The sequence below is a fragment of the Lutra lutra genome, chromosome 12 (genome assembly GCF_902655055.1).
Source record: "Lutra lutra chromosome 12, mLutLut1.2, whole genome shotgun sequence".
Taxonomy (NCBI): Eukaryota; Metazoa; Chordata; class Mammalia; order Carnivora; family Mustelidae; genus Lutra; species Lutra lutra.
The window spans coordinates 54,483,437-54,509,786 of NC_062289.1; the positions used below are offsets into that span (position 1 = coordinate 54,483,437).

The 26,350-nt window shown below is 37.1% G+C and overlaps 1 protein-coding gene across 1 annotated transcript in view; it reads right to left on the bottom strand.

Annotated features, from left to right (window-relative positions):
* DLGAP1 (DLG associated protein 1) overlaps nt 1–26,350 on the bottom strand; it is a 771,821-nt gene that overhangs the window by 655,391 nt on the left and 90,080 nt on the right.

Consider the following 26,350-nt stretch of genomic DNA (forward strand, 5'->3'; position numbering starts at 1 on the left):
CTCCAGAAGTTACATATAATCAGATCAGTGGTTATTCATCAGAGCTGTTGGCCCCAATATGTAGTCTCTCTCTCCTTCTATGACAAAAGGTTTCTTAAGCACACAAGTAGAAAACCCATCCAACCTCTCAGCCACCTTCTCCAAGCTACCTAAATCTACCCTTTTCTACTTCCACATTCTTATTCCCAAACCTGTCACACCTTAAGCTCTTCAAATCCCACATAACTAACACTAAAAGCACTCACTCCCTATCCTTCGTCTCCTTGGAGCCTTCATTGTGCAATGATTTCCTCTTCTCCCTCATCAAGATCTCCAATTTGATCTACCTTCACTCCAGTAAAACAGACCTTTCCCATCTTCATTTCATTCTTTTTTCTCCTTAATTTTCATGGTTCAGAACTTCAGTTACACTTTTGCCTACAACTTATTATCTTTGTCCTTCTTATTTCTTCATTTCCACTGGGCAAAACTGAAATGATGGATTAATCCAACTCAACTGTTTTATTTTGCCTGCATCTGAGCAAATACAGCTGGAGAATTCACAAGAGGGCAGATGGTGATGCTGTATCTTTATAATCAGCAAAATAAAATTGACCCTCAGGACTATTTAGCAACTTGACTGTATTTTTTGTTCCACCCTCTCTTCACCACATGGAATGTTTCAAAACTTCTTTCCTTGACCTTTGAAAAATGTCTTATTTTTTTCATCTTAGTGGATTTCCTGTGTTCTACTTCACAAAAAGAAGCCTTCGTAGATATTGGAATTCCATTTAGTATAAATCTATTTAGATAAGCTCTTCTCTTTTTTTTAAACTTTTATTTCATTAATGAGGGAGAAGTTCTTCCTATGTAGTGCTAGGTCCACCTCTCATGATTTGGATTCTATTTCTTAGAAACTTCAAAATATCAACCAACCTTCTCCCCAATATATTCAATAATTCTTTTATAGTTGTCTTTCCCATCCTAATTAAAAATCACCAATTATCTCCCTTTAAAAAAATCAACTAATCTGGCCACTCTCTCATTTCTAATTCTTATCATGTACAGTGAAAATAATGAAAAAAGCTCTCTATACAAATGTTAGATTATATATTTAATTAAAATATTCCCTCCCTATGTGCTGTGCCATTCACATTAGGTTGGGTCACATGACTTTTCTTTAGTCAATGAAATATATGTGAAATGATCATGCCACTTTCAAGAAGCAGCTTTCAGAGTAACTGCATGGTCCTGCCACTTTTTTTTTTTTTTTTTGCCTTTAAGAACCCCTCATGTGTCAGATAAGGGCTGCAACTTCCTTTAGTCCTAAATGGTATGCCACATCAGCAGAGTGGATGTCAATCCACAGTGGAAAATAGTTTAAGCACAAAATCAGCCTCTCTGATAATGTTACCACTGGAATTTTCAGGTTGTTACCACTTCACATTCTAACAGTGACTTGTACGTGACTTCTTGCCTGCATTTTTGCCCTGTCCATTACTTCTTAACCCATTTTAATCTGACTTCAGCACTATCTTTTCATTTCTGTATGGCAGTAACTTAAGTGGCCATTTTTCAGTACTATCTTAATTAAGTTCCCTCCAAACAGCATTTCAAATAGGTGACCATTCTCTTTTTTTGGGGAACTTTTCCTTTAAAGATCCTATTGCAATCTGTGAACCTACTATTTCTGATAGTAGGTAGTGATAGTTTTAAAAACCAGTATTCCTTGGTCGTTAAATACTGGAGTTTCTCAAGACTCTATCCAAAGACCTCATCTCTTCTCATTCTACATTCTAATCTTAGGAAATTCCAATGAATCTGTGATTTTATTTTCTTCCTTCACTTATGTGATGTTTAAACTTATATCTTCAGTCCAAACTTCTTTGAGATACTGACAAAGATAGTCAAATTGTCTACTTTATGTCTTTCCTTAAATTTCTTAAAGACACTTCGTATTCAAAATATCCAAAATGTAATGCACAATGCTTTACTCCAAACCTGCCTTGTTTCTGGTGTTTGTTTCATTTTCTCTCACCCCCATATAAAGCTTCATGACACATAAGGACCGGTTTCTGACTCTTATAGTACTTGCTAGAAAGTACCAAAATTCCAAGTATGATTGATAGATACATAAGTAACTGAATAAATAAAAAGTAGTTACACATATTAGGGTGAAACTACAGATAAAGATATGATTTTAAAAGTTAAAAGAAAAGGTAGTGTGTTGTTTAAGCATTGACTATAGTATTATAAGCAATTGCTCAGAACTGGCATTGGAAGCCAGAAGTTAGTGAAATAATACATTAAGAGGCTGTAAGAAAATACTAGAAACTTATAATTGTATATTAGTAAAAATATCTTTTGAGAACAAAACAGAATAACTTTTTCATACATATTAAAAATAATGAGTGTGTAGTGCTATGGCTCCTTTCTAAAGGGAATTCCATAAGATATAATTTAGGCAGAAGGAAAATGACAACAGATGGAAGTCTGAGATTCAAGAATACTAAGGGACAAGAAAGTGGCAAATATTGGGTAAACTTATACAACATTCACTGAATAAAACCAGAACGTCTAATTTCAAGAAGTTAAAATGTAGAAGGAAAATAAAAGGACATAATTCAATAGAAACAAAAAGAACATGAAGGGGATGATACACATTCAGCATACTGTTACCATTTTCCTTTAAAACTGTAAGTTAGGTGCTCAGTGTCTTAATTTTCTTTATACTTTACAAATGCTTTACAAGTATTGCCTTCTTTTAAATAATATTTAATAAAAATATAAATATGTATTTTCTTATCTCCAGCTGAGCATGAAACAGGTTTATGAAGAAGTAAAATTTATAATTTGTTGGAGAATAAGACTGGCCTAGTATACTGTTCCTCACATATCCTAAATTGTAGAACCATTCCAAGAACCATGTTTAGTGGATATGTTGTGTAGTGGCTTAATCTGTGATTCGGCACCAAAAAAGATATAGCCTTTTATGTAGCAGTCTGAGGAATCAGTGGAGTCTTCTGACATATGAACAAGATATGCTAAGTGCAACAAAACAAAACAAAAACAAGAACAAAACAAAGCAAAAACACAAAAAACACCCTTCCCCCAAAAAAGAAGAAGAAGAAGAAAAAAAGAAACCCACAGTACTATGGATTCTGTTTTAAGGAAATGATCTAGCTGATATAGCTGAAGAAATGTGGCTTGTGAGATCATCTGGAATTTCACTATCTGTAATGATCTTAATAAGTTTCAAGATTATGTAACAACAGTTGAAGGTCAATAGATATCTAAAGGTATTACTATAATTCTAAAAGCTACTCGATTATTTTCTGTGCCAGAAATGCAAATTTTCTTAAAGCCATAGTAGTGAGACACTCACTGTTTTCAGCATCTAGTTCTGTAACATAAAACATCATCCTTCCCCATCCCATACAGAGGACAGAGAATTAGTCTTAAGAGCATCATTGTGGCAGACATGCTCATAAGGGCTGCCATATGAGTGAAAGAGCCTAATTATTTTAACTAAGTTTTTTAGCTGTAAACTCATATGATATTTATAGAATCAGTAAGATAATAACTTCAATACATAGCTTTCGATATAACTTAGGAAATTCTATCAGAGAAGTAGGAGATTTTATGTAGAGAAGTAGGAAAAGCATAATATACTGTTGAAAACAGTGTATCATGAAAACAGCAGTGGGGAAATCTGTCCATGGTCCTGAAGAAGCCATCTACCAGTGTTTGTTTCATTAAATGGTCTGTACTTCCACAAATTAATTTCAAGATTATCTACCAGGTCCCTTTTTTTTTTTTTTTAAGATATTTATTTATTTATTTATTTATTTGACAGACAGACAAGTAGGCAGAGAGGCAGGCGGGGGGGGGGGGGGGGGTGGGCGGGAAGCAGGCTCCCTGCTAAGCAGAGAGCCCAATGTGGAGCTCAATCCCAGGACCCTGGGATCATGACCTGAGCCAAAGGCAGAGGTTTTAACCCACTGAGCCATCCAGGCGCCCCAACCAGGTCCTTTTTATTCCATACTTATTGTCAGATATGTTATTTTAGAAGAAGAGCCCTGTCATCTTTAGGAATACTGTAATTATTTCAATTTATATTATGTAGATATGTTGTTTTTTCTCCATTGTTACCTCTCCAAGATCGCTTCTCCATACTGCTCTGCCCTGTTCTGGAGGTCTTTGTGGCTAATCTCTAGGACATGTTGTCAAAGTAGCAGGCTTTTGATTAGATTTTGTCTACAGGAAACATCGTCAGGAAAGCAGGAGATCAGCAAAGTAGGATGAAAGATACTGAGATATTTTTCTCCCAGAGTCTTTATTGTTTTGGCAAAATTATCAGGAAAAATTTTAACTTTTGAAGACTCTAATTTCCATTGAATGAGCTCCCTTTTAGGGCTCCAGTCCTCTCTGGGTTTATTCCCTTGTTCCTTAGTTTTTAATGGAAATAACTTTTCCTTACCATTGCTATTCAACAACCTTTAATTTGTTTTCTAGTTTTAATTTGTTTTCTAGTCCTGCTAGTACTGCTAGTAAGTAAACTCTTCTTAAGAAGAGTCTCTTCATTGAAACCATCTGACTGCAACTTATTTTTTCCTGTCAGGACCATGAATGACACAAAAAGTTTTTGAGCCATAACCAAAATATCCAACTGACAAGACAGAATATTAGTAGACAAGAAGTAGACATTAAATGCCCATAAAATATAGACATTAACAGGGGATAAGGTATAAGCATTGTAGATGAACTATGTAGCTACTTTTCCATGATAGCTAGCCCATTGTGTCCATTAACAACAGGTGGTATTAATAAATATTTTTAAAACATGTGGAATTTACCAAGATGTCACCTCACGTTTTCAGAATAAGTTATTACTAAAATCAAGGATTCCTTTAGTCATACCTAGATCTATTAATTTTACACATCAGTTTCTCAGAAAAACTAAGCATAAAACCCAAAAACTACCCCCAGAATTTCACCAAACACAAAGCCAGACGCCATTGGTCAGGAATGCAACATTAGTTACAGAAAAATTATCTTTCTCTATTGTTAGGTAATTAAAAATTTTAAAAGTACCCTTTATACTTGAAAGCAACTCAACCTAAATTTAAATGTGACTGAAGGTGTGCATACTTGCTCAGGAGATGTAAATACACTAATCGATGGGCCAGGACATACAGGAGAGATGATTTAGAAAGGGTTAAACTTGTTTTCTCAATGATTCTCTTCTTACAATACATCAGCAACCTGAAGGAGTCTGCTGGTTGTTCAACTTTATGAATGAAGGCATAAAGATTATAATAGTGCAAGAGAACTGATAGACACGGCTGTTGTAAAGGCCAGTTTTGCAGAGATAATATCAAAAGTCTGGAATTTACCATTGACTTTAAAATTCAGATATTTAGAATAGGAAAACAAAGATCCAGCATGACAAATATTAGACATTGAGCAATTTTTGGTTTTTGGAGAGTAACTAAATGCAAGGAAAAGGTCAAAGATAAATTTATGATATAGTTCATTGGAAAAAAATATATGGCAGTCAATAAATGTAGGACAGTCACTCCCCAAATGACACTAAATATAACTGATGATGTGTAAAACTATTAGGAGTTTTCTTCAGAAGCTGGGTCTAGAGAAGATCTAGAGTCTTAGAATAAGTCAAGTTTAAATGCTCCAAAAACGGAATTGTATCTCATTCATAGTAAAGTAAAAAAAAAAAAAAAAAGTAGTTTCAAGTAGGGGCAAATATAAGGAATATGAATATTTAAAATTCAAGTTAATCATCCTTCAGTTTGGTAAATTTTTGCGTTCTTTGGCTTACTCTTACTGATACCTTGAAAAAAAGGACATGTTTCATTAAACATTAAACTCCAAATTCCCCAGCTAATATTATTGCTGATCATCTGATGTAAGTAAAACATTCTAAGTAACATGAAATAGGTACAATAGTTGTCTATAATATTTAGCATTACCTCCTTGATCAGAATTGTATTTGATGAACTTTTATATTATCATTTAAATAATTTTGTTGATCATCTATTGATGTATAACCAAAGCTTAACTCCAAAGCTCAGTAGTTTAAAATAACAATGATCATCAGTTGGGTATTTTTGGTGCAAGGTAGTAAAGTCAGATGTTGACGGGGCTATGGCCATCTGGAGGCCTCACTGGGGCTGGAAAATCCATTTCTTATGTGGTCTACACACATGCTTTGTAGGTGTGGTTAGCTGTTAGTAGATCTTATTCCTACCTACATGGGATTATCCACAGGTCCTCATGTGAGTTCTCTTGCCCCAGACTGGGTGACCTAAGAGAACAAGGTGAATGCCATAACACCTTTCATGATCCAGCCTCAGTAATAACAAACGATTCCTTTTGTGGTATTCTGGTACACAGGTCAGTCCTGATTCAGTATGAAAGGGACATACACAAGTGTGATAATACAGAAGGCAAGGATTATAGGGAACCATCTTGGAACATGTCTACCAGAGTAACTAATTACAAGAACAATGATGTCTCATGAATTAGTTATTTTTTTTAGAAGATTTTATTTATTTGAGAGAGTGAGTGATTTTATTTATTTGAGAGAGTGAGTTCCAGGCTCAGTCCTGGAACTCTGGGATTATGATCAGAGCCAAAGGCAGATGCTTAACCGGCTGAGCCACCCAGGTGCCCCATGAATTAGTTGTTTTTAAAAATTTTTATTATGAAATGATTTTAAGTTTACAAAAGAAAGGAAAGTTAGTGCAGGAGTTCCTATACCCTTTGTCTAGTTTTCCTGAAGTTATCCTACATAACTGTAGCACAATTAACAACTAAGAAACACTGGTACAATACTATGACCTAAACTAGAGACTCTAATTGGATTTCTTGTTTTTCTATTAATGTTCTATTTCTGGTCCTGATCTATGCCAGAAAAAGCACATTGGATTTTGTTGTCTTTTCTCCTTGGTCTCCTCCACTCTATTTTTCTTTGTCTTTAAGGACCTTAAAAATATCGAAGAGTACTGATCAAATATTTCATAAAATGTCTCTCCATTTGGAATTTTCTGATATTTTTCTCAGAAGCAGATGGGAAGTATGAGTTTAGAAGAAGGTGAAATGCCCTTATCACCTATCACATCATATCAAGGTACTTGATATTGACATGAATTATCAGTAGTGTGGTTAACCTTAACTTGGTTAAGATGACGCATGCCATTTTTCTCTACTACAGTTAACAGTTTTTCTTCTGCATACTCTATTTGTTAGACACAAGTCTTTAAGTTCTGCCCACATTCAAGGTGAGAGGAGTTAAGATCCACCACCTAGAGGGAATACTATCAAAGAATTTGTGCATATATATTAACCCCACCACAGTGGGGTGTCTGGGTGTCTCAGTTGGTTAAGTGTCCAACTCTTGATTTTGGCTCAGATCATGATCTCAGGGTTGTTAGATTGAGCCCTGTGTTGGGCTCTGGGCTCAATGCAGCGTTTGCTTAAGTGTCTCTCCCTCTGCCTGTCCCTCCAACTCACACACCCTCAGTTCTGTCTAAGAAAGAAAGAAAGGAAGAAGAAAAGATAAAAGAAGAAAAGATAAAAGAAAAGAAGAAAAGAAACTCACCACAGTGCTCAGATAGTTAATGATTAGAGATAGAAGATAGTTTCTTGATAGAAATAAAGGATTGCATAGGACATCTGAGAAAGTATTTTTGTTTCAAAATATTTCTCCTTCGGAAAACTCTTAAGCCTGTCACTATTTCTTTATTCCTATACTTATTTTAATACAAGTAAAAATAATCCACATAACTTACATTTTCCTCCTGTCATAAATGTACATCAAAGTTTAAAAAAAGGTTTTGATAAGTATGGTTTAAAAGCCTAAATATTTCAACTTTACCCCAGTTCACTTTGAGAATTCCAAATATCTACAGTTACACCAAAAAATCTGTTCTCTATACACAAGATATGTGAAGATTCATACTTTGGTTATGGATTTTTTGGATGGAAGGTCAACTAGATATAACTATAATGGTCTCCAATGAATACTAATAATGGTACCAAGAACATCTTGACAAAATACTGGATAAGTTCCCAGATAGCAGACTCTTAAGATTGCAGATTATATTAGTAGCACTAAAATTCAATTTTAATTGGCCATGACACTCACATATACTTCAGAACTGATGAAGTGCTCTTAAGACTAACAATTCTTAATAAGCTCTGTTTAATTTTAATTTCTATTTCCATTTGACAGTATCTAAGGAAAACGTGTGACTTGGTATGATAACACCACCCAGTTCAAGTGCTGTAAGTTTCCAGTTTGTTCTTATTCACCTAGCCAATTTAATTTCCAAATCATAAACTCTTCCACTCTGCCTTCTGAGAACAATAATTTCCTTTGGAAGGTTTCTTTAAGGTTTTTAACCTTGATTGAGAGAATATATCAAGTGGAAAATACTTTATATAATCCAGTCCTTTTGTTCTATAAATTATCAAAACAGTAGCACTTCTCTGAATCATATTTTAGCAAATATGTATTCCTTTAGAAGAATTATGATAGCTGAACAAATTTAGCGCTGTTCTGATAACCAGTAGTTATATAAGAAAGAGAAACAGCCTTAGCCTCCAATCTCACTACATCCCTTTCTACTCGTGGCAATATGGATAGATCTAGACATTCTTTGTCTCTTTTCTGACTTATAAAAATAAATCTGAAAGAGTTAAGATGTTTACTGAAGAAGTAACAGAAAAGCATGGTAACACTAAAACTTATTTTTTTAAACTTTTTTCTTAATATAGGATGAAAAGGACAATTTTATTTTTTGATTTATTTTAAAGATTTTGTTCCTTTATTTGAGATGGAGAGAGAGAGATAGAGCATGCACAAGCAAGGAGGAGGGTTAGAGGGAGAGGAAGAAACAGATTCCCTGATGAGCAGGGAGCCCAACACAGGGCTTGATCCCAGGACCCTGAGATCATGACCTGAGACAAAGGCATACGCTTAACCAACTGAGCCATCCAGGAGCCCTAGAAAAGACAATTTTAGAGCCTATTTTACCTCATTTGTAAACAATTTCCTGACTTCTGCCGAGGTCAATATTGTTCCCTTTATAGACTTCACCCAAAACATTTTTTTGTCCCTCTCTTGTAACACTTATCCTACATAAGACTATTTTCACTAGAAGCACATCTTCTTCTGCCACATGAAGCTGACCTTGGAATCACAGAAGGCAGAGCACATTCATCTTGTACCCTCATAGGATCTAAAACACAGTGGACATCCATTAAATATTTGTTAAATTTTGAAAACATATTTTCTTTTATTGAAAATTTCTTTTAGAAATTCAAAATTATATATATTCAAAAAAGAAAACTGAGGAAGCACAATAAGAAAAAAAGGTGGGCACTATTGTTATCCCCATTTACAGATGCAGAAATTGAGGTTTAGAGATGTTAAGTTGCTCAACATTATAGCTCCGGTGTCAGCTTCTCAACCAGTACGTGATACTGCAAAGGGCTGGAAGTGCTAGTTGTTAATGGGTATTAATGAACCATCTGGGGTTGGAAATCACAAATGCGTGACAGCTACTTAGAAGAGATGTTCAATGTCTCATGCGTTTATTGACTGATTTACCATATATTTAATATCTCCATGTCAAATATTAGGAACTATATTTTGTTGGATATTCTCTAGCTGGCTAAAAGCAGAAGCAGAAGAGAAATTTTGGTTGGATTTAAGGCTGGGATCACAGCATAGTGAGTTCAGTGACTGGGGTAAAGAAATTGAAGGTATTGATGCAAATCATAATGATATGACTGACCAATCAAGGTAGTGAATGAAATTATCCAGAGATAATTTCAGAGACTGGGAGTCCAGAAAAAAAAAAGATTTGAGTAACTGGGATGGGGAACTCAGATTTTCAAAAGATGAGGGACAATAAGAATAAAGAAGAACATTAATATAAGAATGATTTACTGTCAATTAGCAATTTCACACACAGAGTTGTGTGAGTAATGGCAAGGCTCAAGATGCACCAGTATGAAAAAATTGTTAAAATGAGGTAGGAGTGAAGGGAAAGTAAATGACATTATTGCCCATAATAGTCACCCATTAAAAAGGGAGAAGAGCAACACAAGGTTCTGAACTGGTGCATTTCTCCTCCCCCAAATAGGGGGCCAGGAGTGACATCATGACATTCCCATCATGTGGAATACATGAACATTTTTAATGTTTGTTGGTGAAATAGCAGTTATTCTGGCTATGGATGTGTAATCCATGAAATTATTTAAGTCCTTTTTGAACTTGTTGGTATTTTATTACTAGCATTATTTAGAATAATGTGTTAAAGTTTTTGTTTGTTTTTGTCCGCACTATCTAAATAAACACTCTTATCTGTCTGAAAATATAACTGATTTTCAGTGTTTTGATAGATGCAGAACACATCCAAGTTAAGTCTGTCGGCATGGTTTACTGTTTTATAAATATCCATAATGTCTTTTCTCTGCCTTCCTCTTCCCATAACAGAATCCATGACCTTCCCTGTTTAGTGTCATGGTTATGAGCATGGACTTTAGGACCAGGCTTCCCTGGGTTCAAATCTTCCCTCAGCCACTTACTACGAGTTGGAGGACTTGGGTGAGTCACTGACATTCTGTGATCATGTGTAACCTTATCTGTAAAATGGAAGAGAATACTTTTACCTGCCCCATAGGATTTTGCGAGGATCCAATCCATAAATACATGTAAAGCCCCCCACCCCCACCTTGGACCGGCATACAAGTAAGGACTAAGGCAGTGCTGGATACAATTATTTTCGTAAAAATGCCATATTGCCTTTAGCAACTGAACTTTCCTTTCTCGGATCCTCATGTCCATGAGGTCTCCTGGAGGGACAGTGTGCAAAGTGCACATAGAATGGCAAAGCTTGGAATGATATAAAAGTGTTATAATATATTCACTTGAGTTTTTATATCTTTTCCTAGTGATGCCCAAGAAATTGTTGGCTCATGTGCCATGGCAGTACATAGCAAATATTTTTAAAAAACAGTCAAAAAATGACTCCATGATTCTCAGACTGTACTTTATAGCTCTGAACCCCTATGTTTTAAAAATAAATTGTAGCACCCCCCCACATACCCTAAAATGAATTATCTTAACACTTTAAAACAATATTGTTTCTTTCCCATGTTGAGTTATTTTGAGGAAATGATTTTTTACTACATGAAAGAAAATACCACTATCTAGGCAATTTCTGTTCTGGACAATTTATAAACATGTAAGATTTATGTTCCTATCCATCTCTAGAATACTGAACAATCAACTTTTTGGATATGAGTCCCTTATTCTTTTCTCCTCATTTTTATTTAGCAAACATGTATTGAGAAGTTCCCAGAGATTTGCTTTGTGGTGCAATTTAGCATGAGAGTCCAAAATATAAGTAGTGTTCCTATCCTTAAAAACTCAGTCAATCATGTTCACTACTCCTCCTGGTCCAAATATATTTACCCTACATGAAGCAAGACAAGACTATGCAAACTCCACTAAATCTCCCAGAAGACACAGTCAAGTGAGTGGCTTGGTCTTGAGATAGAGGAAGCCCTAGTGAGGAACATGCTTTGTTATTACTCCTGATGCACCAGTCAAGGACCAAATTAGGCTATGATCCTCACCACTTTGTTAACTATAAGACAAGATGCTTATAGTTCCTGCACTGGAAAGTCTTTCAATTTATATTAAAATCAATAATTTGCTGAAGCATCTGTTTTGAAACCTTACTTTACCAGTAGAGCTGAGAGGCAAAGTGGAGAGGCTCTAGCACAGCTCTTGAATTCTCTAGTTGTTCATCCTTAGGAAATTTCTTAATCTCTTTGTTCCAGATGATTATATGTTCTACTTTGTTGACTTATAATAAAGACAAATAATATCATAAATGTAAAGCATAATAATGACTAGCATTTCTTGACTTATTAATAGCAGCTAGATATCTCTTTCAGATAGGAGTAAGGAATCAAGGTTTCTCTCCTTCATTTTTCCACACTCAGAAATGTGTGGAATGAATTCCAGTACAATGTCATAGTCCTGCCAGACTATAGGAATTCTACAGGAACTCAGTAATCATCCTTGGAAACCCTCTGGGTGTTTCTCTCTGGATATCTGTACCACCAGCATCTTGAACAAAGGGTAAAATATTGTCATTAAATGCTCTCCCAAAAAGCCATACACAAAGCTTAGTTAAAAATTCCCTCTTGGGGAGCACCTGGGTGGCTCAGTGGGTTAAGCCTCTGCCTTTGGCTCAGGTCATGATCTCAGGGTCGTGGAATCGAGTCCCGCACTGGGCTCTCTGCTTGGCAGGGAGCCTGCTTCCTCCTCTCTCTCTCTCTCTCTGCATGTCTCTCTGCCTACTTGTGATCTTTCTCTCTGTCAAATAAATAAAATCTTAAAAAGAAATTTGTTCTTGGGGCACTTGGGGGCTCAGTCACTTAAGCACTAGCCGACTCTTGATTTTAGCTCAGGTCATGATGCCAGGGTGGAAGGATCGAGTCCCAAGCCCCATGTCAGACTCTGCACTCTGTGGGGAGTCCGCTTGAGTTTCTCTCCCTCTGCTCTCTCAGCATGCTCGCTCTCTCTCTTAAAATAAATAAATAAATCTTTTTTAAAAAGAATTCATTCTTAAGTGTGTGTATTAAGACATGGGAGTTAAGATGTATGTGTTAAAATATAAGTAAAAGAATATAGATTTGCATATGTACATAAATGCCTGGAATGAAAGAACCATGAGCATCAAACAATAACACAGGTTTTGTGGGGTGCTAGGAAATTTAACTTTTTTACTTATACCTTTCTTTATTGACTGGATTTTTATACTGTGTAAGAGTTACCTTTATGATACAAAAATTAAAGCTATAATGGACATTGTTTGGTGGATGGCCCTGAACTCACCTACCTTGTGTTTTTATGACGATATTTATGCTAGAATCTGGTCTTTTTATTCCCCTGCCAAAGCAAGTTAGTGGGTGATGGGATAGAAGGAATGGAGCCTGCTCAGGGATTTGCCTGTCAGGGAAAACGCCACATGCGGGGCTGCAGGCTGCCATTTGGTAAGGGGCCTCCCCCAGGGGAAACAGAGCTCCCAGCTGTACCAGTGCCTATGTGTATGAGCCTGTCTCAGGAAGAGGTCAAGTCTGACAAACCCAAACGGATGCAATTCTAACACCCCACTCTCCAGTCAGACTGTGACTTAAAGAGGTGACATGGTTCAGCTCTAATACCTCTTTTTCTGTTTATAGGTGTTTGTGTATATGTGTGCATGGGTATATATGCATACGTGAGTGTGAGTGACTGAATTCAGGAAGAGTAGGGAAATGATGTATCACTGATGTGGGGAACAAAGGCAGAAAGAGATGTACATAAAATTAAATTTCCTTATAACCTGCAGCACACTGACAAATACTGGAGGCAGGCAGAGTATGACATTCCCCCAGGAACTCCCAATCTTAATGTCGGTGACTTGCTAGAAGGAAAAACAACCTTAACATGACAATAGCCAGGCCTTTTGGAGAAGCACCCTGGGTGACTCAGTAGGTGAAGGGGTTGGGTGTGGGACTCCTGGTTTCCACTCTGGTCATGATCTCCACTCAGGAGATCAAGCCCTGCATCAGCCCCTTGCTCGGCAGGGAGGTTGCAGTTCCCTTCTCTTTTTGCCCCTCCACTCCACCCACCACCCCCACCTCTGAAACCAATAAATCTTAAAAAAGAGAGAGAGAAAGAAAATCTGCTTGGAAACTTCACTTTGTCTTTCCCTTTTTCAACTCTAAAGTATATAATCAATTGCTCCTCACAACCTCAGGGCAGCTTTTTCTGCCTATGGGTCCTGCCCAAGCACCAAAAACACATCAAGAATTCTTTCTTAGCAACTGGCTCTGAACCCGAACACACCAAACTACATCATTACTATTCCCCTCAAACTGACAGTGATTTGCTCTCTTGTGTTTTTTTGTCAGGTAATACTCATCACCCTTCTCAAAACTACACCTAGTTCATTTTGTGGAAATCCCTTTCCTCCAGCAGGTATACTCTTGGGGGAGACAAGTTCTGGAAGCTAGAGGGGTCCCCGGAGCCTTCTGTTAGGAATTTGAACTGAATGGTGAAACCAAAGACAGAAGGCCTGGTTAGAGTTACTGTCTGGCTTCAAGGTGAGTACTTGGGTACATCAGTCATACTGTTCCTGCCACCATGTATCCTGGAGTGTCTCGGTTCCTGCCTTTTCTAAGAGTGGCTCTGTCACCTTCCCCTCAAATTTCTTAGTTTCCCCAAGATCCTCCTAATAATTTACTGATATGTCTATGTTACACAGAGTTAGTTTCTGTTCACAGCAATAATACATACCATTTGGGAAGGGGGAAATAAAGGAAGAAACTGAGCCTGACTTGTGTAGATGAAACCCATAATGTACAAATGCATTCAGTTAACACATGAATTCTTTTTTTTAAGATTTTTAAAATTTATTTATTTGACAGAGAGAGATCACAAGTAGACGGAGAGGCAGGCAGAGAGAGAGAGAAAGAGAGAGAAAGAGGGAAGCAGGCTCCCTGCTGAGCAGAGAGCCCGATGCAGGACTTGATCCCAGGACCCTGAGATCATGACCTGAGCCGAAGGCAGCGGCTTAACCCACTGAGCAACCCAGGCTCCCAACACATGAATTCTTAAACTGAGTTAACATCGATCTCTTAAATTACTTCACATCACTGATCATAACTAGTGTCAAGTTATTGTGAGTTGTAAAGTTGTAATAAAAATATGTGATGTAAGATTATTATACATGCAAAATGAAGAACTCACTAGAGTTCCTTACCTACAGAAACAATCTATAAATGGCACTTACCATGTAAAGTATTAGGGTATGTGCCTCTATTTGCAGAAGGTAGATTTCCTCTCATTTTGTTTCACTTGTGAAAGAGAATACCATCTTTTTATAGTATCATGAGTGAAATGAGATTATAGCTACAAAAGTTCTCCAAAGACCTTCCATAAGTTATGACCTAAATCTAAATGCAATTCCAAACTACGTTCTATTGATAACCAAAGGTTAAGTTTATGCCCTTGTTAAGTAGGAAAAAGGGGCTGAAATCTGAAGTCATTTGGAACATAAAAGAATAAATCTAGCTTTTTAATGTAAGCCAATTTGACAACTTCCTGACAACATTTTGCTGAACTATTTTCTTTTAATTAAATAGAAGCAGAAAAGCATTCTTAGTGTTGTGAAAAAAATTTTTTTCTACTATGTAAATATAGAGTAGAGGTTTGAAAAATTATATCCCTTGTCACTCTTCATTTTTGGTATCTGTCCTTCAAAAAATGTATTCAGTAACTATTGAGCTGATTTATTCAGTAAAAAAAGAATATGATGATACAAGATAATAAGGGATTATACATTAATAGTGGCACCATTAATTCTAATCATAATATGTAACTGTCCTTTCAAGATGCTGTAAGCAAATGAGTCAACAATGGGGGCTGTTTAATGATCTTACATTGTTGGAAATGTGTAACCTTAAGCAAAGATCTCTCCAAGAGTAATCTATGGACCCCCTACATCCAAATTACTACTAGGAGCAACAGTTTAATAGAGTGGATTTGTGAAATTCCTTCACCCCTCCAATTTACTGAATTATAATTTCTTAAGGCATTAAAAAAAAAAAGAACACTGATAACACATGTTCCATGTATTTTCATGAACATCAAAATTTGAGAACAATAGCTTAGGTAGACATTATCACTGATCAGACAGAAGCAAAAGTAAGGTAACTATGTGACTCTGGAGTTGTACCCTGGACAACTTTGGAGGGTGCTGTTGATGTCACAGTCTCAGTACAGCAGTTCTGATTGCAAGACTTAATTCATATCTTCCAGCTACCAAGGAGGAGTAGTTACTAAAAGAGTGACTGAGAGAATCCATTCCATTGGTACCTTTCAAAGCCTCAGTTATCAATGTCCTTAAATATGAGATGTACGACCAGTTATATTTTGATCTATGCCCTAAATAATACATAAATTACTAAAATCTTTGAAAAATTCTATTTGTTCCATTATTTATTTGATGGGAGTCTAGGTTTTTAAACCAAGGAACTACAGAAGAAAAAATCCTAATGAGAATTATCAGTCTTTGGTCCGTAGTTATTTAGTATACACTTAGAACATCCCTGAAGAGAAAAAAACAAAACAAAACAAAAACCTCACCTTTTTAAAAAGTCAATTTCTTTCTTGGAAATAGTACCAAAACCTGATTTTATTCTTTAGAAAATATTCTCACGTTATAAGAATTAGCCAATGGCATATAGTTGAGCGATAATCAGAGTGAGGGGTTGCAGCAGGAGACAATCAGAACTGTAGCATGTCAACACCAATTCTCTCAAATCAAATGTTAAGCAAAGTGTCTTCAATTTAAAAACAAACTATACAAGGGGCACCTGGGTGGCTCAGTCAGCTACACATCTGCCTTCGGCCCAGGTCATGATGCCAGGGTCCTGGGATGGAGCCCTGTATCGGGCTCCCTGCTCAGTGGGGAGCCTGCTTCTCTCCCTCTCCCTCTGCCTGCTGCTCCTCTTGCTTGTGTGTGCGTGTTCTCTCTCACAAATAAAATCTTTAATAAATAAATAAATAAATAAATAAAAGCAAACTATATGAGGCTTCATAGTTATCTGCATGTTCATGAATATTTGCAGTAACAGAATCTAAAATGTTATTGTTCCAGAAGGTTAAAAAGTGAAATCATCACCTTCCCCGGTGCCGATCACCCAAGCTGATACAATTTCAAGAGCATATTTTTCAATTTTGGATGTGGTTCAGCAAATCAACACTGAATCCATTAAGACTGCCTTAATATCATTTCCTCACCCATATCTTTTATCATTTTTCCATACTCTATTTACATATCTTCTTTCATCTTCTTATTCCTTCAAGCATGTCAAGTTTGCCCTCTAAAGAGATGTTTCCTATATTCTGTAATTTACTTATGTTAGAAATTCTCAAGTAACTACATAGTTCCTTTTTTTTTTTTGAAGATTTTATTTATTGATTTGACAGATAGAGATCACAAGTAGGCAAAGAGGCAGGCAGAGAGAGAGGAAGGGAAGCAGGCTCCCTGCTGAGCAGAGAGCCCAATGTGGGGCTCGATCCCAGGACCCTGGGATCATGACCTGGGCCGAAGGCAGAGGCTTTAAGCCACTGAGCCACCCAGGTGCCCCATCACATAGTTCTTTATGAAATGCAGTACCAGTTATTGGATATGAGTTGTTTTCAGTAGGCAAGGAAATCCCAGTGAATGATTCCTGTTTACTTGATTTCCACAGTATTTATACGTATATTTTTAGGGAAAAAAATGTGCACTTTCTTTTTCTTATAGCCTTGACAATGTATATGATCACATGTATCAAGGCATCAAAATCTAGCTGGTGTATTTTTTCAGTTAGAATGAGCCCCATGATGTGGTAACTTCATTATATACTTCTATAAATATACTATTATTATTTAAGTGTTCCTAAATTTAAAAGTTATATTTAAATACACTATTATAGAAAAATAAACTTATTATCTTAGAAAAAATGAAAGTTGAGAGAAAAAGGATATAGGATCCTCACCAAATAACCCTTTTTGATGATAGAAGTTCCTAGACAATCAATATCAGATTAACAGTAATCTCTTGAAATAAAATTGTCTGGTAAAAGTAGAACTTACTTAAAATCAGATTGAAAACCTAAAAAAAAAGGTGATTAAGCTGTGTAATAATTTTCTCTTCCTATATATAGAGAAGTATGAAAATGAAACCAATAGAATAGAATCATAAGTGTCCTAACATGACTCACATAATAAGAGCTTTCTGGGTAATTCTCATTATGCTCCATAGGAATAACTCTATCTTTTATGATGTTCATGTGGGAAACAAAGACAAAAGAAAAAAAACTGAATTTCCTTACTGCCTAGAGCCCATTGATAAGTCCTTGAAACAGGTAGAGTGACCTTTCGCTAGTTGCTGAGTAGCCTCAATGCTGACACACTGTTAAGGGCAAAAGGCCATCTTAGTCTGACTCTGTCTGACTCCCCTACTCCAGAATATTTTCAGTCCACTTTAACAAATAGAAATTCCTTTGGAAACTTCCTTTATTTCTACACCCCAAGTTATATGATGGCAATCATCTTCTAAGCATTTGGCCCACTGAAGACATCTGAAAGGTCTCCTGAGTTTTTACTAAGCAGTAATAAATGACTTTTTCCTAACAATAGCTAGTCCCCTCAAGGCCCAGGAAACCTTGCTTCCAAAATTCCTTAGAGACTTAGGCAATCCCTAACCTCCTTCCAACTTGAAAATATATAATCGGCCACTCCTCACCGCCCCAGTGCAGCTTCTTCTGCCCAGGGGGCCTGTCCCTGTGCTTTGATAAAACCACCTTTTTGCACCGAAAACATCTCAGGAATTCTTTCTTGGCCATTGGCTCTGAACCCCAACATTTCTACTGAGCTGCTGAGAACAATGGAATATAAAATCCTTTTATTAGAAATTGGCAAAATTTTCAGATCTGTTTTATGGCATGCCGTGTTTCTGTTGAAAAGATCAACAGTTGATGGGTTTCTTGTAAGTACCATGTGGTTTCCATGCAATCATACAAACTTACAATTTCATTTTGGCTCAATGATGATGGATACTGGATATAAAGAAGATACACATGCCCTTTGATCTCACGGTTAATGGGCCCATCATTCACTATCACTTTGCTCTTTGTTTTAATGGAGATGCCAAGAAGTAAAGCAAACAAAAACAATGGCCTTTCATTTCTTCTCTTGGTTAACTTGAGCAATTCATTTTTGGTCTATTAAAAGCCAAAGCAATAAGTTACCAGGCCTTGGGTCATGTCTTTCATCACTGTTCAAAATTTCCTCTGTTCCTGGCTCTTTCTGTTAGGATTTGCAGGGGTAGGGCTGAGCATTTTGTGATGGAGGAAACCTCTAGCGGATTCTGACGCATGGTGTTTCTTCAAATACTGATTGCTGATGCCTAGTTCGATGGGTATAGGGTCAGGCCCTCAATGTGCATTTCTGACAGGTTTCCAGGTGAGGCAAATCCTACGACTTGGGAAACTGCACTCTGGTTATGGCATCTGTGAGTGAATCAATCTCTGAATATTCATAGACTGTCTTTCACTTCTATTATGTCATTATGATGAAATCTCACCAAAATTAAAGAAAATTAGACCAAAATACACAGTATCAGCTTAGAAAACAAGTCTTTGAAAAATTGGAGGAGTCAAGATGGTGGAGGAGTATCAGACTGAGATGACATCGGGTCGCAGGAGTTCAGCTAGATAGTTATCAAAACATTCCGAATGCCTACAAACCCAACAGAAGATTGAAGAGAAGAGCAGCAATTCTGGAAACAGAAAATCGACCACTTTCTGAAAGGTAGGACATGCGGAGAAGTGAATCTGAAGTGACCAGAAGATAGACCGCAGGAGGAGGGTTCGGCTCCTGGCAAGCGGTGGAGCAACGCAGCACAAAATTTGAACTTTCAAAAGTCTGCTCCACTGAGGGACATCACTCCAGAGGCTAAGTGGGGGTGGAGCCCTTGCAGGGACAGTGTGGTATCAGGTCCCATGGGGTCACAGAAGGATGGGGGGTGTCTGAGTGTAGCGGAGCTCACAGGTATCAGAGTGGGGAAGCCAGCTACAGAGATGGAGCCAAAGAGTGAGCGCTCAGCTTGGGGTTACCTTAAACTGTGATCCATGGCACAGTCGGGCCACTGCTCTTTGAGCAGGGACCTCACAAGTGGCTGATCCAGGGAGACCCAACTCCATCTGCCGGAAGAGCAGAACGGCAAGAATCTGCTGGCTTTGGAAACTCCAAAGGGGGCTGTGTGCCAGGGACAGAAGTGCTTGGTCACAGGCCAGGTGAGCTCGAAGCATGGCCAGAAACCAGGGAGACGGGAGTGATTGAGCACTTTTCTCCAAGAGCGAACTGAGGAGTGGGGCCCCAATCTCTCAGCTCCTCCAGGCTGGAAATTGGGAGGCCACCATTTTCATTCACATCCTCCAGAGCTCTATGGAAAGCTTTCAGGGAACAAAAGCTCCCGAGAGCAAAACCAAGCAGATTTCTTAGCCCAGCCTCAGGCAAAGACATTTGAGAATCATTACAATAGGCCCCTACCCAAAAGATCAGCAAGAACATCCAGCCAAGACCAAGCTCACTGATCAAGGAGAACAGCGGAATTCCAGAGGAGGGGAAAGCAAAGCATGGAATTCATGGCTTTCTCCCCATTATTCTTTAGTCTTGCAAAGTTAATTTTTTTTTAAATTTTATTTTTTTTGTATTCTAATTTTTTTAACTTTTCCTCTTTCCTCGTTTAACATTTTTTAAATACTTTATCTTAACAATACCTTTCTAAAAAAAATCTTTTTAAGCCTTCATCATTATAGTCATATTTTATCCTTCATTGTATCTAACTTTATTTTTTGTATACATATAGGATTTTTTCTTCTAAAAAATTTTTGGGATACAATTTCTTCTAATAGATCAAAATATACCCTAAATCTAGCACAGAGCTTTGTTCTAGTCTCCAGCCTGAGCAAGTTCTCTCCACGTTATTTTTCCAACCAACTTATCTTATCAATTCCTTTTTTAGAAATTTTTTTAAAATTTTCATCTTCACAGTCATATTCCATCCCTTCATCGTGTTTACCCTTATTTTTGTGTGTGTATGTGTGTGTGTGTATAAATATGTATAAAAGTTTTTCTTTCTTTAAAATTTTGGGAGGTAGTTTCTTCTAAGAGACCCAAATACACCAAAATCAAGTAGGTGCCTCTATTCTATTCACCAGTCTAATATATATATTTTAATTTTTTTAAACTTCTTTTTATCCCCTTTCTTCTCCCCCCGATTTGGGGTCTCTTCTGATTTGGTTAGCATACATTTTTCTGGGAACTTTGTCACCCTTATACTATTTTATTCTCTCATTCATATATTCTTATCTGGATAAAATGACAAGGTGGAAAAACTCGCCACAAAAAAAAAGAACAAGAGGCAGTACTGAAGGCTAGGGATCTAATCAATACGGACATTGGTAATATGTCAGATCTAGAGTTCAGAATGACAATTCTCAAGTTGCTAGCTGGGCTCGAAAAAGGCATGGAAGATATTAAAGAAACCCTGTCAGGAGAAATAAAAGCCCTTTTTGGAGAAATAAAAGAACTAAAATCTATCCAAGCTGAAATCAAAAAAGCTACTAATGAAGTGCAATAAAAATGGAGGCTCTTACTGCTAGGATAAATGAGGCAGAAGAGAGAATTAGGATGTAGAAGACCAAATGATGGAGAATAAAGAAGGTGAGCAAAAGAGACCAACAACTACTGGACCAGGAGGGGAGAATTTGAGAGATAAGTGATACCATAAGATGATATATTATTAGAATGATTGGGATTGAAGAAGAAGAAGAAGAAAGAAAGAGAGGAGCAGAAGGTATAGTGGAGCAAATTATTATAAAGAATTTCTCAAATTTGGCGAAGGGAACAAGCATCAAATTCCAGAAGGCACACAGAACCCCCCTCAAAATCAATAAAAATAGGTCCACACCTTATCATCTAATAGTAAAACTTACAAGTCTTAATGACAAAGAGAAAATCCTGAAAGCAGCCCGGGAAAAGAAGTCTGTAACATACAATGGTAAAAATATTAAACTGGCAACAGACTTATCCACAGAGACCTGGCAGGCCAGAAAGAACTGGCATGATATATTCAGAACACTAAATGAGAAAAACATGCAGCCAAGAATACAATATCCAACTAGGCTATCACTGAAAATAGAAGGAGAGATAAAAGGCATCCAGGACAAACAAAAACTAAAAGAATTTGTAAACACCAAATCAGCCCTACAGGAAATGTTGAAAGGGGTCTTCTAAGCAAAGAGAGAGCCTAAAAGTAGTAGATCAGAAAGCAACAAAGACAATATACTGTAACAGTCACCTTGCAATACAATGGCACTAAATTCATATCTTTCAATAGTTACCTGAATGTAAATAGGCTAAATGCCCCAATCAAAAGACACAGGGTATCAGAATGGATAAAAAAACAAAACCCATCAAAATGCTGTCTACAAGAAACTCATTTTAGAACCAAAGACACCTTCAGATTTAAAATGAGGGGGTGGAAAACAATGTACCATGCTAATGGACAAAAGAAACGAAAGAAAAGCTTTCTTTCAAAAGAAAGCTGGGGTAGCAAACCTTCTATCAGATAAATTAGATGTTAAGCCAAAGATGATAATAAGAAATGAGGAAGGACACTATATCATACTCAAAGGGTCTGTCCAACAGGAAGATCTAACAATTTTAAATATCTATGCCCCTAACATGGGAGCAGCCAACTATATAAACCAATTAATAACAAAATCAAAGAAACACATTGACAATAATACAGTAATAATAGGGGACTTTCACACCCCCCTCATTGAAATAGACAGATTATCCAAGCAAAAGATCAACAAGCAAATAAAGGCCTTAAATGACACACTGGACCAGATAGATATCACAGATATATTCAAAACATTCCATCCCAAAGCAACAGTTTACACATTCTTCTCTAGTGCACATGGAACATTCTCCAGAATAGATCACATCCTGGGTCACAAATCAGGTCTCAACTGGTACCAAAAGATTGGGATCACTCCCTGCATATTTTCAAACCACAATGCTCCGAAGCTAGAATTCAATCACAAGAGGAAAGGTGGAAAGAACCAAAATACATGGAGGCTAAAGAGCATCCTACTAAAGAATGAATACGTCAACCAGGAAATTAAAGAAGAATTGAAAAAATTCATTGAAACAAATGATAATGAAAACACAACTGCTCACAATCTGTGGGACACAGCAAAGGCAGTCCTGAGAGGAAAATATATAGTGATACAATCCTTTCTCAAGAAACAAGAAAGGGGGGCGCCTGGGTGGCTCAGTGGGTTAAGCCGCTGCCTTCGGCTCAGGTCATGATCTCGGGGTCCTGGGATCGAGTCCCACATCGGGCACTCTGCTCAGCGGGGAGCCTGCTTCCCTCTCTGTCTCTCTCTCTGCCTGCCTCTCTGTCTACTTGTGATCTCTCTGTGTCAAATAAATAAATAAAATCTAAAAAAAAAAAAAAAGAAGAAAAAAAAAAGAAACAAGAAAGGTCTCAAATACACAACCTAACCCTATACCTAAAGGAGCTGGAGAAAGAACAGCAAAGAAAGCCTAAACACAACAGGAGAAGAGAAATCATAAAGATCAGAGCAGAAATCAATGAAATAGAAAGCAAAAAAAACAGTAGAACAAATCAATGAAATTAGGACATGGTTCTTTGAAAGAATTAATAAGATTGATGCCAAACTCATCTAAAAGAAAAGAGAAAGGACCCAAATTAATAAAATCATGTATGAAAGAGGAGAGATCATAACCAACACCAAAGAATTCAAATAATTGTAAGAACATATTATGAGCAACTATATGCCAGCAAATTTGACAATCTGGAAGAAATGGATGCATTCCTAGAGATGTATAAACTACCACAGCTGAACCAGGAAGAAATAGAAAACCTGAACAGACCCATAACCAGTAAGGAGATTGAAGCACTCATCAAAAATCTCCCAACAAACAAGAGCCCAGGGCCAGATGGTTTCCCAGGGGAATTCTACCAAACATTTAAAGAAGAATTAATATCTACTTTCCTGAAACTGTTCCAAAAAAACAGAAATGGAAGGAAAACTTCCAAACTCATTTTACGAGGCCAGCATTACCTTGATCCCAAAACCAGACAAAGACTAATATCCTTGACGAACACAGGTGTGAAAATTCTCACCAAAATACTAGCCAATAGGATCCAACATTACCTTAAAAGGATTATTCACCACAACCAAGTGGGATTTATTCCAGGGCTGTAAGGTTGGTTCAACATCAGCAAATCCATCATGTGATAAAATACGTTAATAAAAGAAAGAACAAGAACCATATGATACTCTCAATAGGTACTGAAAAAGCATTTGACAAAGTACAGCATCCATTCTTGATCAAAACTCTTCAAAGCATAGGGAGAGAGGGTACATACCTCAATATCTTCAAAGCCATCTATGAAAAACCCACAACAAATATCATTCTCAATGGGGAAAAACTGAGAGCTTTTCCGCTAAGGTCAGGAACATGGCAAGGATGTCCATTATCACCACTGCTATTCAACATAGTACTAGAAGTCCTAGCCTCAGCAATTAGACAACAAAAAGAAATAAAATATATCCAAATTGGCAAAGAAGTCAAACTATCACTCTTTGCGGATGATATGATACTTTATATGAAAAATCCCAAAGACTCCATTCCAAATTTGCTAGAACTTGTTCAGTAAAGTGTCAGGATATAAAATCAATGCACAGAAATCAGTTGCATTTCTCTACACCAACATCAAGACAGAAGAAAGAGAAATTAAGGAGTTAATCCCATTTATAATTGCACCCAAAACCATAAGATACCCAGGAATAAACCTAACCAAAGAGGCAAAGAATCAGTACTCAGAAAACTATAAAGTACTCATGAAAGAAATTGAGGAAGACACAAAGAAATGGAAAAATGTGCCATGCTCATGGATTGGAAGAAAAAATATTGTGATAATGTCAATGCTACCTAAAGCAATCTACACATTTAATGCAATCCCTATCAAAATACCATCCATTTTTTTCAAAACAATGGAACAAATAATCCTAAAATGTATATGTAACCAGAAAAGACCTCAAATAGCCAGAGGAATGTTGAAAAAGAAAGCGAAAGTTGGTGGCATCACAATTCCAGACCTCAACCTCTATTACAAAGCTGTCATCATCCAGACAGTATGGTACTGGCTAAAAAACAGACACATAGATCAGTGGAACAGAATAGAGAGCCCAGAAATAGACCCTTAACTCTATTGTCAACTAATCTTTGACAAAGCAGGAAAGAATATCCAATGGAAAAAAGACAGTCTCTTCAACAAATGATGTTGGGAAAATTGGACAGCCACATGCAGAAAAATGAAACTAGACCATTTCCTTATACCACACACAAAAATAGACTTCAAATGGATGAAAGACCTCAATATGAGACAGGAATCCATCAAAATCCTGGAGAGCACAGGCAGCAACTTCATCGACCTCAGCTGCAGCAACTTCTTCCTAGAAACATCGCCAAAGGCAAGGGAAACAAGGGCAAAAATGAACTACTGGGACTTCATCAAGATCAAAAGCTTTTGCACAGCAAAGAAATAGTCAACAAAACCAAAAGACAACTGAGAGAATGAGAGGAGATATTTGCAATCGACATATCAGATAAAGGGCTAGTATCCAAAATCTATAAAGAACTTAATCAAACTCAAACCCCAAAGAACAAATAATCCAATCAAGAAATGAGCAGAGGACATGAACAGACATTTCTGCAAAGACGACGTCTAGATGGCCAACAGACACGTGAAAAAGTGTTCCACATTGCTCGGCATCAGGGAAATACAAATCAAAACCACAATGAAATACCACCTCACACCAGTCAGAATGGCTAAAATTAACATGTTAGTCAGGAAATGACAGATGCTGGTGAGGATGTGGAGAAAGGGCAACCCTCCTACACTGTGGTGGGAATGCAAGCTGGTGCAACCACTCTGGAAAACAGCATTGAGGTTCCTCAATAAGTTGGAAATCGAGCTACCCTACAACCCAGCAATCGCACTACTGGGTATTTACTCTAAAGACACAAATGTAGTGATCTGAAGGGGCATGTGCACCCAAATGTTTATAGCAGCAATGTCTATAATAGCCAAACTATGGAAAGAACCTAGATGTCCATCAACAGATGAATGGATAAGAAGAAGTGGTATATATATATACAATGGAATACTATACAGACATGAAAAGAAATGAAATCTTGCCATTTGCAATGATGTGGATGGAACTAGAGGGTATTATGTTGAGTGAAATAAGTCAATCAGAGAAAGACAATTATCATATGATCTCCCTGATATGAGGAATTTGAGAGGCAACATAGAGGGTTTTAGGAATAGGGAAGGAAAAAAATGAAACAAAATGGGATTGTGGGATTAGGATTGGGAAGGAGACAAACCATAAGAGACTCTTAATCTCACAAAACAAACTGAGGGTTGCCGGCGGGGGGGTGGTTGGGTTATGGACATTGGGGAGGGTATGTGCCATGGTGTGTGCTCTGAAGTGTGTATGCCTGACCATTCACAGACCTGCACCCCTGCCAATAATACATTACATGTTAATAAAAATTTTTTTAAAAAATCTCAAAACCAAAACCAAAAAAAAAGAAGAAGAAGAAGAAAACACCCTT